The 12,655-nt window shown below is 42.5% G+C and overlaps 1 protein-coding gene across 1 annotated transcript in view; it reads right to left on the bottom strand.

The window, feature by feature from the left end:
- LOC126262319 (follistatin) overlaps positions 1–12,655 on the bottom strand; it is an 809,720-nt gene that overhangs the window by 437,816 nt on the left and 359,249 nt on the right. The window lies entirely within an intron of this gene.

The following is a 12,655-nucleotide window of genomic DNA, read 5'->3' as shown; positions in this document are numbered from 1 at the left end:
CTGGCAACAAAAGGTACTCCGTCCTCTTGTTCGGCGCTTTTTCATCGCTGAAAATCTCAGGTGTACATGTAGATTCTCCCCTTGTTGCCTCTTAGCTCTGCTGGACTGGCAGAGAAAGTGACAGGAAGTGACAGCCTACATTTAGCCAAGTCTGCCCACGGCGGCCTCTCCTCCAGACTCAAAGTAGGGACGAGATGATCCTCACACGCCTTCGTATCAGTCACTGTCGATGACACACATTTACCTTTGTCGACAAGAAGACCCACAAGATAGCAATGTTTGTGATATAACATTAATGTTTCAACCCCGTGTGTGTTATATGATGACAAGAGGAAAGCAACGAGGGTATAAAAAGCAGACTAGCACAGGCAAAGAGAGCATTCCATGTCAAAAGTCTATCAGAAATGTCTTCCTAAAATCAAAGATAGGCATTACCTTTGGAAGATATTTCTGAGAATGTTTGTCTACAGAGCAGCATTCTACACTACTGGCCATTAAAATTGCTACACAAAGAAGAAATGCCGATGATAAACGGGTATTCATTGGACAAATATATTATACTAGAACTCACATGCGATTACATTTTTACGCAATTCGGGTGCACAGATCCTGAGAAATCAGTACCCAGAACAACCATTTCTGGCCTTAATAACGGCCTTGATACCCCTGGGCATTGAGTCAAACAGAGCTTGGATGGCGTGTACAGGTACAGCTGCCCATGCAGATTCAGTTCATCAAGAGTAGTGACTGGAGTATTGTGACGAGCCAGTTGCTCGGCCACCATTGACCAGACGTTATCAGTTGGTGAGAGATCTGAAGAATGATCTGGCCAGGACAGCAGTCGAACATTTTCTGTACCCCGAAAGGCCCGTACAGGACCTGCAACATGCGGTCGAGCATTGTTGTTGTTGTTGTGGTCTTCAGTTCTGAGACTGGTTTGATGCAGCTCTCCATGCTACTCTATCCTGTGCAAGCTTCTTCATCTCCCAGTACCTACTGCAACCTACATCCTTCTGAATCTTGTTAGTGTATTGATCTCTTGGTCTCCCTCTACGATTTTTACCCTCCACGCTGCCCTCCAATGCTAAATTTGTGATCCCTTGATGCCTTAAAACATGTCCTACCAACCGTTCCCTTCTTCTAGTCAAGTTGTGCCACAAACTTCTCTTCTCCCCAATCCTATTCAATACCTCCTCATTAGTTACGTGATCTACCCATCTTATCTTCAGCATTCTTCTGTAGCACCACATTTCGAAAGCTTCTATTCTCTTCTTGTCCAAACTGGTTATCGTCCATGTTTCACTTCCATACATGGCTACACTCCATACAAATACTTTCAAAAACGACTTCCTGACACTTACTCAATGTTAACAAATTTCTCTTCTTCAGAAACGATTTCCTTGCCATTGCCAGTCTACATTTTATATCCTCTCTACTTCGACCATCATCAGTTATTTTGCTCCCCAAATTGCAAAACTCCTTTACTACTTTAAGTGTCTCATTTCCTAATCTAATCCCCTCAAGCCGGCCGAAGTGGCCATGCGGTTAAAGGCGCTGCAGCCTGGAACCGCAAGACAGCTACGGTCGCAGGTTCGAATCCTGCCTCGGGCATGGATGATTGTGATGTCCTTAGGTTAGTTAGGTTTAACTAGTTCTAAGTTCTAGGGGACTAATGACCTCAGCAGTTGAGTCCCATAGTACTCAGAGCCATTTTGAACCATTAATCCCCTCAGCATCACCAGATTTAATTTGACTACATTCCATTATCGTCGTTTTGCTTTTGTTGATGTTCATCTTATATCCTCCTTTCAAGACACTGTCCATTCCGTTCAACTGCTCTTCCAAGTCCTTTGCTGTCTCTGACAGAATTACAATGTCATCGGCGAACCTCAAAGTTTTTACTTCTTCTCCATGAATTTTAATACCTACTCCGAAGTTTTCTTTTGTTTCCTTTACTGCTTGCTCAATATACAGATTGAATAACATCGGGGAGAGGCTACAACGCTGTCTCACTCCTTTCCCAACCACTGCTTCCCTTTCATGCCCCTCAACTCTTATAACTGCCATCTGGTTTCTGTACAAATTGTAAATAGCCTTTCGCTCCCTGTATTTTACCCCTGCCACCTTCAGAATTTGAAAGAGAGTGTTCCAGTTAACGTTGTCAAAAGCTTTCTCTAAGTCTACAAATGCTAGAAACGTAGGTTTGCCTTTTCTTAATCTTTCTTCTAAGATAAGTCGTAAGATCAGTATTGCCTCACGTGTTCCAACATTTCTACGGAATCCAAACTGATCTTCCCCGAGGTCCGTTTCTACCAGTTTTTCCATTCGTCTGTAAAGAATTCGCGTTAGTATTTTGCAGCTGTGACTTATTAAACTGATAGTTCGGTAATTTTCACATCTGTCAACACCTGCTTTCTTTGGGATTGGAATTATTGTATTCTTCTTGAAGTCTGTGGGTATTGCGCCTCTCTCATACATCTTGCTCACCAGATGGTAGAGTTTTGTCATGACTGGCTCTCCCAAGGCCATCAGTAGTTCTAATGGAATGTTGTCTACTCCCGGGGCCTTGTTTCGACTCAGGTCTTTCAGTGCTCTGTCAAAGTCTTCACGCAGTATCTTATCTCCCATTTCATCTTCATCTACATCCTCTTCCATTTCCATAATATTGTCCTCAAGTACATCGCCCTTGTATAAACCCTCTATATACTCCTTCCACCTTTCTGCATTCCCTTCTTTGCTTAGAACTGGGTTTCCATCTGAGCTCTTGATATTCATACAAGTGGTTTTCTTCTCTCCAAAGGTCTCTTTAATTTTCCTGTAGGCAGTATCTATCTTACCCCTAGTGAGACAAGCCTCTACATCCTTACATTTGTCCTCTAGCCATCCCTGCGTAGCCATTTTGCACTTTCTGTCGATCTCATTTTTGAGACTTTTGTATTCCTTTTTGCCTGCTTCATTTACTGCATTTTTATATTTTCTCTTTTCATCAATTAAATTCAATATTTCTTCTGTTACCCAAGGATTTCTATTAGCCCTCGTCTTTTTACCTACTTGATCCTCTGCTGCCTTCACTGCTTCATCCCTCAGAGCTACCCATTCTTCTTCTACTGTATTTCTTTCCCCCATTCCTGTCAATTGTTCCCTTATGCTCTCCCTGAAACTCTGTACAACCTCTGGTTCTTTCAGTTTATCCAGGTCCCATCTCCTTAAATTCCCACCTTTTTGCAGTTTCTTCAGTTTCAATCTGCAGTTCATAACCAACAGATTGTGGTCAGCATCAACATCTGACCCTAGAAATGTCTAACAATTTAAAACCTGGTTCCTAAATCTCTGTCTTACCATTATATAATCTATCTGATACCTTTTGGTATCTCCAGGATTCTTCCAGGTATACAACCTTCTTTTATGATTCTTGAACCAAGTGTTAGCTATGATTAAGTTATGCTCTGTGCAAAATTCTACAAGGCGGCTTCCTCTTTCATTTATTCCCCCCAATCCATATTCACCTACTATGTTTCCTTCCCTCCCTTTTCCTACTGACGAATTCCAGTCACCCATGACTATTAAATTTTCGTCTCCCTTCACTACCTGAATAATTTCTTTTATCTCGTCATACATTTCATCAATTTCTTCATCATCTGCAGAGCTAGTTGGCATATAAACTTGTACTACTGTAGTAAGCATGGGCTTTGTGTCTATCTTGGCCACAACAATGCGTTCACTATGCTGTTTGTAGTAGCTAACCCGCACTCCTATTTTTTTATTCATTATTAAACCTACTCCTGCATTACCCCTATTTGATTTTGTATTTATAACCCTGTAATCACCTGACCAAAAGTCTTGTTCCTCCTGCCAGCGAACTTCACTAATTCCCACTATATCTAACTTTAACTTATCCATTTCCCTTTTTAAATTTTCTAACCTACCTGCCCGATTAAGGGATCTGACATTCCACGCTCCGATCCGTAGAATGCCAGTTTTCATTCTCCTGATAATGACGTCCTCTTGAGTAGTCCCCGCCCGGAGATCCGAATGGGGGACTATTTTACCTCCGGAATGTTTTACCCAAGAGGACGCCATCGTCATTTAATCATACAGTAAAGCTGCATGTCCTCGGGAAAAATTACGGCTGTAGTTTCCCCTTGCTTTCAGCCGTTCGCAGTACCAGCGCAGCAAGGCCGTTTTGGTTAATGTTACAAGGCCAGATCAGTCAATCATCCAGACTGTTGCCCCTGCAACTACTGAAAAGGCTGCTGCCCCTCTTCAGGAACCACATGTTTGTCTGGCCTCTCAACAGATACCCCTCCGTTGTGGTTGCACCTACGGTACGGCTATCCGTATCGCTGAGGCACGCAAGCCTCCCCACCAACGGCAAGGTCCATGGTTCATGGTCGAGCATTATCCCGCTGAAATGTAGGGTTTCGCAGGGATCGAATGAAGGGTAGAGCCACGGGTCGTAACACATCTGAAATGTAACGCCCACTGTTCAAAGTGCCGTCAATGCGAACAAGAGGTGACCGAGACGTGTAACTAATGGGACCCCATACCATCACGCCGGGTTATACGCCAGTATGGCGATCACGAATATACGCTTCCAATGTGCGTTCACAGCGATGTCGCCAAACACGGATGCGACCGTCATGATTCTATAAACAGAACCTGGATTCATCCGAAAAAATGACGTTTTGCCATTCGTGCATCCAGGTTCGTCGTTGAGTACACAATCGCAGGCGCTCCTGTCTGTGATGCAGCGTCAAGGGTAACCGCAGCCATGGTCTCCGAGCTGATACTCCATGCTGCTGCAAACGTCGTCGAACTGTTCGTGCAGAAGGTTGTTGTCTTGCAATCGTCTCCATCTGTTGACTCAGGGATCGAGACGTGGCTGCACGATCCGTTACAGCCATGCGGATAAGATGCCTGTCGACTGCTAATGATACGAGGTCGTTGGGACCCAGCAAGGCGTTCCGTATTACCCTCCTGAACCCACGGATTCCATATTCTGCTAACAGTCATTGGATCTCAACCAACGCGAGCAGCAGTGTCGCAATACGATAAACCGCAATAGCGATAGGCTACAATCCGACCTTTATCAAAGTCGGAAACGTGATGGTACGCATTTCTCCTTACACGAGGCATCACAACAACACTTCCCAGGCCATGCCAGTGAACTGCTGTTTGTGTATGATAAATCGGTTGGAAACTTTCCTCATGTCAGCACGTTGTAGGTGTCGCCACCGGCGCCAACCTTGTGTGAATGCTCTGACAAGCTAATCATTTGCATATCACAGCATCTTCTTACTGTCGGTTAAATTTCGAGTCTGTAGCACGTCATCTTCGTTGTGTAGCAATTTTAATGGCCAGTAGTCTATGAATGTGATTAACAGATTGTGGAAAACAGAAAAATAAAAAAAATCGAAACGTTTCAGATTTGGTGTAATAGGAGGACATTGAAAACTATGTGGACTTACTAGATATGCAATGAGAAGGCTCTCCATCGAATCGGCCAGGAAAGAAGTACCCTTGGTAATCATTGGCTAGACCGAGGGATAGTGCGATGGGTCATGTATTACGACATTAGGGAATATTTTCCGTCGTATTATAGTTCAAAAAATCTGTGGGAGGACAGAGATTGGATTATAACCAACGAATAATTAAGGCTTTTCAGTGTAACTGCTACTCGGAGATGAAGAGGTTAGCACAGAAGAGGAAATCTTGCGGATCACATCCATACAATACGGAGACTGACGGCAAGGAAGAAAAGATAAAAAAAACTGAGCAGCAGCCTTTGGTCTGTCAACGAACTTACTCTCAACCTTAGGCAACAATGACAAGTAAGCAAGAAAAATGTTAAGATTTTCGGTGGCGTCACAACTCCTTCCTAATATGATTGCGATGACATTTAGGGTGATTCCGGATGGCTAGTTCATTGTGTTACCAGCGCGATCAATCACGATATTTATGTGTTAAAGTGTACTATCAGTACTTTGCATATATGACAACAGCATAGTCAGACATACTGGTAAATGCATGTACAGTATTTTAACGGTTGGGTTTTGTAGATATGTAGTCCTTAATTTCAATGTTAACTATTGTGATTGAGGACGGACGCTAATGATATCATTGGTTAGCGCACAAAGTTTAACACGACCAACCGTGAAGTCCCTGAGCGGTGGGAGAATGTTGTACTAGTAGAAGGAACTAAATTTGATGTCTGTAGATTTACGTCGCGCATAAGCAAGGATAACGAACATTTGCCAGAAAAATATATAGACCACTGTACAGTGTAACAAGGAAAATATCGTAGTCTGGGAATGTGTGTGTACGAATGGTATGGATGAACGATGTTATGAATTATGCCAGTGAAAAATTATTACAGAAAATACTGGAAAACTGGGTGTAAGTCGACGTTCATATTCTAACTAGACAACGACTGGAACCAAAAAGCACTTACTGTCGTAGTCCTGTACTTACGTTACAACTGTCCTAAAGTAGCTGAAATTTTGGACAACTTCTGCATCTCAGATCTGTTGAGAGATTAAGTGGAACTCTAGATAGAAGAATGAAGGGCAAAGACTATTTTCGTTAAGAGAAGTGTCGAAGACGATATCTAAAAAGGAATGGCTTTATATGTTGCGTCACAGTATCATACAGTTGTTTCAAACATAAGTATACGAAAACTGTTTTGAAATCTCTGGTTGTATGAATTGCGGTGTATTAAAGAGACGAAGTATGATAGTTCCTTCCTGATAGATCTCCCTCATTCCACTTCCACCGTCATCTTTTTTGTCAAGTCGTATTAAACACATCGCAAAATTTGCTAACTGAGCTGCAGTACCATTTCAGTTATTTGCCATAATTTTTTTTTTGCTTTTCACGTTTCTTTTCGTTTGTTTGTAATCGTACGTTCCGTCCATGGCTACCTCTTTAGCGAAGCAGCTCTGATGAAGCAGTCTGATGAATAGACTATCTTAACATTCGTCTGGTGTTATTTACGAAAAGTACAAACCTAAATTGTAGACTACGAATGATAGCTGGGACCTCCTGTGCTTGATGGAGATTAAGATAAATGTTTGTCAGATACCTTATTAACACGACCGTAAGCAATTCTGGGATGAACAAATACCTCAGCAGCTACGCTGGACAAAATGGTTGTCGATTACTGTAGGGGTCTATTTCAACATACGGTAGAGGAAAAGGAACTAAAGTAACAGCAAGCTCTTCACATTGTAGCTAATATTTAAACAGAAATAGTCGGCAAATGTTGGAAACCGTTTCAAGACTTTGCAATAGAGAATCGACCACTAAAGTAAAGGTGACATGACGCGTTTGTTGTGAATTAGAGATCCCCAGTTACAAGGCTTAATGAAGCAGTTTTCTCACGTTTTTCCGCTGATACGAGAATTTCCTCGTGCGATACCTTAGACAGTGTTTGCTATACTGTTGCTGGACATTCCAAGGCCTTTCGTTGGTAATATTATACAGGAATCAGAATGGATATAGTTGTGTGCATGTAGATAACGAACAAACTTCCAAGATGACAATTCGCCAACACGCCAGTTATACCGTGAAAAATGTAACAGTTTCGCGACTGTTTTCTTCCTCTAATGGCCTCTCTATGAAGAATAGTGTTCCCTTGTGCTGATACTCTGTTTTTCCGCCATGTGCATTACCAGTATCTCACATAATCATAGTGAATATGGTAAATGTGTAAGTAGTCTGTTCAGGTTTTTTATATTGGTAACGCCACGTAGCGCTCTGTATGAAAATCACTGGCTGTGCTGTGTGCAGTCTGTGGCTAGTTTGCATTGTTGTCTGCTATTGTAGTGTTGGGCAGCTGGATGTTAACAGCGCGTAGCGTTGCGCAGTTGGAGGTGAGCCGCCAGCAGTGGTGGATGTGGGGAGAGAAATGGCGTAGTTTTGAAATTTGTAAGACAGGATGTCATGAACTGCTATATATATTATGACTTTTGAACCCTATTAAGGTAAATACATTGTTTGTTCTCTATCAAAATCTTTAATTTGCTAACTATGCCTATCAGTAGTTAGTGCCTTCCGTAGTTTGAATCTTTTATTTAGCTGGCAGTAGTGGCGCTCGCTGTATTGCAGTAGTTCGAGTAACATAGATTTTTGTGAGGTAAGTGATTTGTGAAAGGTATTGGTTAATGTTAGTCAGGGTCATTCTTTTGTAGGGATTATTGAAAGTCAGATTGTGTTGCGCTAAAAGATATTGTGTGTCAGTTTAAGCACAGTCATGTATAATTGTTCAAGGGGGACGTTTCATAAGTTCATGACATCCTGTCTTACAAATTTCAAAACTCCGCCATTTCTCTCCCCACATCCACCACTGCTGGCGGCTCACCTCCAACTGCGCAACGCTACGCGCTGTTAACATCAAGCTGCCCAACACTACAATGGCAGACAACAATGCAAACTAGCCACAGACTGCACACAGCACAGCCAGTGATTTTGATACAGAGCGCTAGGTGGCGTTACCAATATAAAAAACCTAAACAGCCTACTTGCAAATGACTAAATCATTTGTTAAAACTGGTAAAATTTGTGATTCTACATCACTTAAGTGTGATACGCGCAAGGAATTTCAGAGGAAAATGATTGACGAGGAAATCCCTCTGTAACTATTTCATTACACGGCACTATAGAGCACCGGCCGAGAACAGCCTTCACGAAGCCTGCAACAGCGCCCGGTGAAGGCCGACGTGTTCTTCAAAGGCGTCCGTTACGACCGAACGCAACGCACCTGAATGAAATTTTAATGTCTGTCTCGACCTTGCCGATACCCAATCTTTATGTTACAGCTGAGTGATGCATTCATAACGGACAGCGGCTGCGTCTCGCTGGGAAGCGGAATATGGGCAGGTCACCTCCACGCTCGCTTGCTTGCACTGGGTACTCGCGGCTTATGAATTCTTCAGATGGAAATTACTTTCTGTGCGGTCGGTGAGAGACCGTTAAAGCCTAATATATTATGTGAATACCTTAAATGACTTCCGAGTACACTGAGTGTCTCGTAGTTCGTGTTTCAGTTCATGACAGAAGAGAGTGTGTAGTTACTAGGAGAGTTTCCATGTTCACCTGAGTGAGTTGTAAATTAACATTCAAATTATGCTTTATTTGCTGTAAAATATAGCATATATAGTATTGTGGAAAATGACGTTCCTACAGCCGAAGAGATCTTTGCGGATGAAATTTCATATTGTACTGAGTACTGCTTCTAATGAATCTTCCTAGAAAATTAATCCTTTGTGCCAAATCAGTACTAAAGTAGTCTTTGGCCTCCGGGATCCTAGCTTTGATCCAAAATAATTGAAATTAATTCCATGTTTGATATACACTGAGACTAAATTTGAAATGTACTATGCAGTCAAGTAAACTGATGTGTTCAAAAGCAGTGCGTCGAATTAAACAAGCTCTGAATGTCTCGCGGAAAAATTGTGTACCGGAAAACTTTTATCGTCTTATAAATTTAGTTCTATGGCAAACTCCACGAGAGTGTCTTCGAGCTACGAAATCGAAGACTTAAGTAAATGCAGTGATTAGGAAATACTGTACATCCACTAAACAGATAAGGAATCTCGAGAATTGCTAGCAACATGGGGGTAAGTACAGCCATATTGGGATCCAGTTATTAGACTTTGTTGAAGGAAGAGACCCTTCTCAGAAGTAAGGCTCCCTCTGGATAATACCCGCAAATCTTGCGTCGCACTGGTACTCAGTGACCCCACAGAACGTCGCGTCAGGCGTGTGTGCAGTATGAGGCTGGATAATGCGTATTTGGAGATGAAACATACCACTGTACGGTCTCAGATATGCCTCACCAAACTGAAAAGACAGAGGGCTGGTAATCGGCTCGCCACTTTAGATACTAACAAGGGAACCTCCCCATCGCACCCCCCTCAGATTTAGTCATAAGTTGGCACGGTGGATAGGCCTTGAAAAACTGAACACAGATCAATCGAGAAAACAGGAAGAAGTTGTGTGGAACTATGAAAAAAATAACCAAAATATACAAACTGAGTAGTCCATGCCCAACATATGCAACATCAAGGAGAATGTAACCTCCGGAGCGCCGTGGTCCCGTGGTTAGCGTGAGCAGCTGCGGAACGAGAGGTCCTTGGTTCAAAACTTCCCACGACTGAAAAGTTTAATTATTTTATATAATCAACTTCGCTCTCAAAAATTCCAGTACATGTTCAGATTTACTTGGACATATGCAGAATTTGACGGTCTACACACGGAAATTTTGAAAACGTTAAAAACATATGTTTTGACAGAGCTCAAGGAAAACTGTGCGACTGTGAAACTGTTGCATTCATTTGTTGCAGTTTATGTGACAAACTCTTATGTTTCCATCACTTTTTTGGGAGTGATTATCACATCCACAAGAAAACCTAAATCGGGCAAGGTAGAAGAATCTTTTTACCCAATCGCCAAGTGTACAAGTTAGGTGGGTCGACAACAAATGGTTCAAATGGCTCTGAGCACTATGGGACTTAACATCTGTGGTCATCAGTCCCCTAGAACTTAGAACTACTTAAACCTAACTAACCTAAGGACATCACACACATCCATGCCCGAGGCAGGATTCGAACCTGCGACCATAGCAGTCCCTCGGTTCCGAACTGAGCGCCTAGAACCGCTAGACCACCCTGGCCGGCGGTCGACAACAGATTCCTGTCATGTGACGCACATGCCGTCACCAGTGTCGTATAGAATATATCAGACGTGTTTTCCTGTGGAGTATTCGGTTGACCTACGACATTGCGATCAAATGTTTTCGGTTCCCATTGGAGAGCACGTCCTTTCGTCTACTAATCGCACGGTTTTGCGGTGCGGTCGCAAAACAGACACTAAACTTATTACAGTGAACAGGGACGACAGTGAACGAACGGACAGATCATAACTTTGCGAAAATAAAGAAAATAAACTTTTCACTCGTGGGAAGTCTTGAACCAAGGACCTCTCGTTCCGCAGCTGCTCACACTAACCACAGGACCACGGCGTTCCTGAGCTCACCTTATCCCTGATGTTGCCTATCTTGCACATGGACTACTCAGTTTGTATATTTTCTTATTTTTTCATAGTTCCACACAACTTCTTCCTGTTTGCTCGATTGATCTGTGTTCAGTTTTTCAAGGCCTATCCACATGCCAACTTATAACTAAATCTGAGGGGGGTGCGATGGGGAGGTTCCCGTGTAAGCAACCTATTGTACATCACAATATATTTAGCTTGGCGTAAGGTGCACTTTGCGCAAAGCAATATGCGCATATAGTCCACGGCACTACAATTTTAATAGTGACGGCAAACTATAGACACAAATTGAGGCTTATAAATCTGGACAATATTTTCATATAGACGAGATATCATTCGACCTGCATTAATATCAAAATTGTAATCCTATTATCAGATCTACTCTTTCTCCTGCCGTTCCCACTTACAATGAGTTCCAGTTTACTTGCGCACATTGCGGCTAGCAGATGTGTTGTATGACAAATGTCTTTCTCAAAGTGCGTTAATTTAGGACTGCTCAAAATCAGTAACATGTGACACTCTTAAGCACAGTAGAAGTATTGTGATCTTTAGTACTACCTTAAACGTTCATAGAAAGTGTTCCTTACAATCATTGTTTTTTTACAGCTGTTTATACACATTCCAGGCATATCTACAAAGCTTCCACCAACGCTGTATCACAATATAATTACACGAACGATTGTAAAAATTACGTCACCTATAATTGACCAAATGAATCCAAATTCGAAGTGTGTGTAGAATCAATAAGTGATAAAGCGCGCAGAGAGACGATTCACACATAGCCTCTGGAGCGTTATATATTATGTGATTGCAAGGATCAGTGCTACCCCAAAGCTGAGTTAATAAGAGATACTGGGTGAGGTGACGCAGCGGCTAGGGCACTGGACTCGCATTCAGGAGGAACGGGTTTCAAATCTCCATTGGTCTGTCTAGGTTTAGGTCTTACGTAGCATTCTTACATACTTTTATCTATTATAAATAAAATTTATTTATTATAAGTGAAATGCCTGCATATGACAGGATAATTCCTTCCTCACTTCTCCCGGAGTTTGCACTCCATCTGTACGACCATGTAGCCGACGGGTTGTTAGAACGTATCCTTTCTTTAGAGCCGTGAAAGGGAGAGGAAAAGATAAAACATGTAGCAACACCCCTTTTCGAAGTCAAGCGCGCAATATAAACTTGTTATGAAGTTAGACTGACTGATAACCAAGTGCATGGCTCTGCGGTATCACCTGCGATTTAGGTTCTTCCGGGAAATACTTTGAAAAAAAAAAAATAGTAGTAGTAGGAGAAAGCACAGGAAACAATTTGGACTCCTACCACCAGATAGAAAAGAAAGTAAAGCCCCACCGCTCTGCCCTCGGACGAGCCAATCGGGACATACCGCCCAGTTGGCATCCCGAGGCTAAGTGGACTCGTTTCAGTCCCCCAACCAAGAAAACGTCCCTGGCAGTACCGTGATTTTAAACCGGGTCCTCGACAAGGCAGTCATCTGCACTGATCACTCACCTATGGTTGCGGATGGGGATATGAACTATTATTAGTGTAACTATAGAACGTCATCTCCCAGAGAAAATTCATCACAGCCTAGTGTTTGTTA

This window comes from Schistocerca nitens, chromosome 6 (genome assembly GCF_023898315.1).
Source record: "Schistocerca nitens isolate TAMUIC-IGC-003100 chromosome 6, iqSchNite1.1, whole genome shotgun sequence".
Lineage (NCBI taxonomy): Eukaryota > Metazoa > Arthropoda > Insecta > Orthoptera > Acrididae > Schistocerca > Schistocerca nitens.
Note: the sequence above shows the minus strand (reverse complement) of the source record. Positions and strands in the feature narration are given on the sequence as shown.